Raw genomic sequence first — 5,097 nt, 5'->3', positions numbered from 1 at the left:
GTGCAATTAAAAACCAGTTTCTTTTAATTATAAACAATAACATTAACAAACAGTTTTTAACAATAAACCCTAATTAGATTGATTCGAACAATCCGATACAATTGATCAAATCAATCAAAGGGATTTTTTTAAGCTTCATATCGCGACCAAAAGCATGCATTTAGTTACGTTGAACGACGATGATACGATAGTTAATTAAACACGAACAAGTCGACGCTGATAAGGTGACGAAGAGGATATCAAACGGCTACTATAATTTGATTAACTAGAGGGTAAATGATGGCGATGGATAGGTGATATGATCTGCTAGTTTAATTGAATTTATTTATACGATTGTTTATATGCATAGTGATTTAGGGTTATAATATAAATTACAAGTTTTTTTAATTTAATCCTTGATAAAAAAAAAGACCTCTGAGTTTAAATAGACCCGGCCCGCCGAAACATCCTCACTCACATCCAAAACCTATATAAACAAATAAACAACAATATACCCTATTATAACAAAACCCCTCATTCTCATTCTCATTCTCATTCTCATTCTCATTCTCATTCTCATTCTCATTCTCATTCTCATTCATCGATTGATTTCTTTCTAGTTTCTACTAGGGTTTCTTTGCTTGAATCAAATTCGATGAGACCGATATTGATGAAAGGCCACGAGAGGCCACTCACTTTCCTCAAATACAACATAGACGGAGACCTCCTCTTCTCCTGCGCCAAAGACAACACTCCCATCGTCTGTTTCGCCCACAACGGCGGCACTTACCAAGGCCACAACGGCGCAGTTATGTCCTGCGATGTTTCAGTTCCTTTAATGTTTATTCTTAATTAGTTAACATGTTGCTGGAAATTGATTGGTGTATAATTGCTTTGCAGGGGATTCAACGCGATTGATTACTGGAAGTGCGGATCAGACAGCTAAGATATGGGATGTTCACACAGCTTTTCACTTTCAACTTTGGCGCCCCGGCTAGGTCTGTTGATTTTGCTCTTGGTGATAAGCTTGCTGTTATTACCACTGATCTTTTTATGGCGTCGTCACCTGCAATTCATGTCAAACACATTGCTGCTGATCCTGATGATCGTGAGATTTCTGTTCATCTAATTGACCTGGTTTATTGCTCTTCTGCGTTTGATGTTCTAGTCGTTTATTGGTAGGAGCATAATATCAGTAAATGGTGGTTAGTAGGGCTTTTAATTAGGGCTGTAAAAGAAACAAACCTTTTCTTGTTCATTCGTTAATATTAAGCATTTACCGTACCAATGGACGCTTCACGAACACATTCGAACAGAACTTCTTGTTCGTGTGCGTTTGTTAAGTTCATAACCGAACGCAAACTGACAGACGAACATATATTGGTTTTAAAAATAAAAATCAACATTCTTAAACTCAAGCATTAGGCATAAGCATCCAAAATAAATATAAAGTAAAGTACTTGAGATAGTTATCTGAATGGACTTGAGATAATATACTAAAAAAACCTTTAATGACCAAACATAAACAAAAGAACATGAACGAACCTAAAATGACGAACACTCACAAACATAAACGAATGGTCATAAACGAAGATAAATGAACGAACATAAACAGACGCAAATGAACGACCACGGCCTTTGTTCATTTTCGTTCATTTAAATAATCTAGCGGAGTTTCTTGTTTTTGTTTGTTCATTTATTAGAACAAATGTAAACGAACCTTCCGTCGAGCCGTTCAAGAACGGTTCGCTGGATGTTTGGTTTGCTTACAGCCCTAATTTCGGTTGATAATTTGGTTGTGTTTGCTCAAAATAGGTAGAAACTAGAAAGTTGATCAATTTTTGAACAATGGTCTCTGAAATATTGGTTTTTGTTATCTTAATTTAGAGAGGTGATAAAGCCTGAAATGTGTTTCTAAATTAAACATGTTTGGATATTAGAGAATATATGTTTAAAAAGTTTATAGCCTACAAGGCTTATAATTTACCTTAAGTTTGAGTTTCTGAAGTTAATTAACATTAAGTTAAGGGATCAAAAGAATTATTACCATACACAAGTATAATAAAAACTTAACACAAGCAACTACAATCATCTAACTTATACTAAAACTAATAACGGTTAAGTGATAATCTGATATTGCATTTCTGATTGGATGGAATTGTTTTCAAACTTTTAATTAGTAAGTTAGAGAAGCTGTCTTAATAAGATCTTGCATTCTAATTGGTGTAACTTTTCAGAGGTTGCTGATTCTGTACTTGTACTTAAGGGCCCTCAAGGAAAGATCAATAGAGCAGTTTGGGGGCCTCTAAACCAGACAATCATTAGTGCTGGTGAAGACACGGTGATTCGAATTTGGGATACATAGGTATATTTTTAACATGGTTAACATTTAAAATCTTATAGCTTTCGCTCTAAGCTCATTACTCCTTTTTAAAAACTGGCAGACAGGAAAATTGTTACAAGAAAATGACAAGGAAGTTGGTCATAAAAAGATGGTTACATCGCTTGCAATATCTAGTGATTCTTCACATTTCCTCACTGGGTCTCTAGACAAATCAGCAAAGGTAATATCCATGCAACTATTTCACGAAAGTATTTTTTCATTCCTGTTGTTTATTAAGGTTGTTAAACCAACATATTCTTATTAATGTTACATCCTCTTCCAAATAAATAGATCTGGGACAGCAGATCGTTGACATTGATCAAGACATATGTTACTGAGCGCCCAATCAATGCTGTTGCAATGTCTCCACTTTTTAACCATGTAAGTTCTATAAGGTACTCTATCTATCAGGGTATTTTTTCCAAATTACTTACTGCAGCTTCCTCTCTATCTTATGAGCTGAGGCATGCAATCATGATATTCTACTTTCTTCTAATGAACTTGTCCTTTATAGTTCATTTGTTTTTGTTATATGCTCATGTTTGGTCTTATTTATGATATTAACTGTAGTTTGCTGTGAATATAGTGAATTCGTGCACCTAATTACGTGTGTTTCAATGATTTGTGCTTTTTTTTAATGTTAGGCTGTAAAATGCTAATCAGATTGTCTTCCAATTGTAAAAACCTTTTTCTTTTTTTTTAATTTTCTGGTCATGAAAAATTGTCATGCTAAACAGACAAGAGTCTGGTTGCTCAAGCACAATGTGTTTAATATCTCCTTTATGAGCAAGTTGTACATAAATATATTTTACGCCTAATTTTTCAAATAAATCCCACCCATCTTGTAGTTTTGACTAAGTTAACTTACTGTGACATGGCAATATTAGTTTCATCATCAGATATGTTAAGTATTACGTTATAGTGTGTCAAATGGGCCAATGCCATTGAGACAATCTTATGAAACAAATTATTGAAGCAAAAATGAAACTCTTCAGGGCTAGTAAACACTATAATTATCTCGGCCATAGTAATGAGATACCTAGAAAATGGTTATGTAATTTGGGCGTCTTCAGATAATAAAAATTTATTTGCATGTCAACCATTATAAGACATCTGTGACATTAATCTAGTCCATAAATGTTCTCATCTTTTGTTTTGGTAAGATGCATTTTAGGTACTTGATTAAACAAGGACTCATTATGCAGCATATAACGTATTATAAACTTTTCAGGTTGTGCTAGGGGGTGGACAGGATGCATCTGCTGTTACCACGACCGATCATCGTGCTGGAATGTTTGAAGCCAAATTTTATGACAAGGTAACATTTATGTGATTTTTATGTGTTTTACCGATCCATCTAAATACTTTTATGCAAAAAAGTTGTTTGTGTTAACGGTCAATGTAATTTTACTAGATTCTACAAGAAGATATTGGAGGCGTTAAAGGGCATTTTGGTCCTATTAATGCTTTGGCATTCAACCCTGATGGGAAAAGGTACATTCTTCATCTTGGATGCCATTTTAGTTCTAGACTTGTATCATTTATTAGATGGGTTGGGTTGGGTAATGAGTCAAAGTTGGCACCTTCTAAATAGCCCTTGTTGGTATTAGTTGACTCGAGATTTTCTTGTCTCTTAAAATCTTAATAAATAGTTAATTCATTAAAAATAATCACAATACTCTTGTTTGTTACAATAATAATGTGATCTTTTAAATTAAGTGACCCATTTGACAAGTGACATCTCTGTTTTACTTACCAAATTGAGTTTTATATTGACCCCTTTTAATGAATTAATAATTTCTCAATGATTTCCCAGGTATTATTGTACACCGTAGTAAGTCAAATTTATTTGATTCTGGTATCATTTAAGAACTCTAAAAAGATTAAGAACTCTTAGGAATCCTTAACAACCTAATAGTTTTTTAATTTTTTTTGTATAGTAACATTATTTAAGAGTAGTTTTATCATATTTTATATAAAAAATTTGGATTACATATATTAATCACAAGTTTACATATATGTAAAATTTATGTACTAACAAATTTACATAGGTGTAAAACAAAACATAGATATGTATAAAAACTAATTTTCAAAACTGTAATCGTAGATATAGATATACATAATGATAAAACTACTCTCAAAGAACATTAACATACAAAAAAATTTATAGAAAACGTTAGTTTTCAATGGTTCCTTCAAGTTCTTAAATAATTTAACAGTTCTGTAATGATACTCATCCTATATATATATTTGTTAATTTTCTTTGATAGTTTTTCAAGCGGAGGCGAAGACGGTTACGTGAGACTACACCACTTTACTTTAGAACTCCATCTATTTGATTTTTGTTGATACTAAAACATATCATAAGTTTTGTAGCAGAGTTGAAATTTTGGACATAAGAGTTATTGAAGATTATTATTTGTTTTTGAGATACATATATAGAAGGCAAATTTCATAATTCATGGTGGTTTGAATTTATTAGTCGAGAAAATGCATCAACTTTTTAGGAACTTTCTTTGCTCAAACATCATCATTTTCAAATTGGTGATGATGTATTTTATTCATTTAAACTAAAAAGTGTAATTTTAAATAGCAAAAATATTATGAAAACCATCTGAACCCTTAGGTATTGAAGGTAAATTCCACATAATGAATCAGGAGTAGCTCTCACCGAAAAAAATAACAATACACTTGTAATATTAGGAAATGATTATCATCTAGCTAGACTCAAGTTT

At 32.4% G+C, this 5,097-nt stretch overlaps 1 pseudogene across 1 annotated transcript; it reads left to right on the top strand.

Annotated features, from left to right (window-relative positions):
* Positions 1–634: 634 nt before the first annotated feature.
* On the top strand, positions 635–4,701 carry LOC143635291 (eukaryotic translation initiation factor 3 subunit I-like; annotated as a pseudogene). Its single transcript, XR_013154029.1, has 8 exons — positions 635–806; positions 877–1,087; positions 2,217–2,344; positions 2,424–2,543; positions 2,654–2,743; positions 3,594–3,680; positions 3,777–3,856; positions 4,633–4,701. The product of XR_013154029.1 is annotated as a eukaryotic translation initiation factor 3 subunit I-like (transcript).
* Positions 4,702–5,097: the final 396 nt, after the last annotated feature.

The sequence above is a fragment of the Bidens hawaiensis genome, unplaced genomic scaffold (genome assembly GCF_021521415.1).
Source record: "Bidens hawaiensis isolate Kalapana, Puna unplaced genomic scaffold, B.hawaiensis_p1.1 tig00007427_1, whole genome shotgun sequence".
Taxonomy (NCBI): Eukaryota; Viridiplantae; Streptophyta; class Magnoliopsida; order Asterales; family Asteraceae; genus Bidens; species Bidens hawaiensis.
The sequence above is the reverse complement of the archived record's forward strand: the minus strand, read 5'-3'. Positions and strand labels throughout refer to the sequence as shown.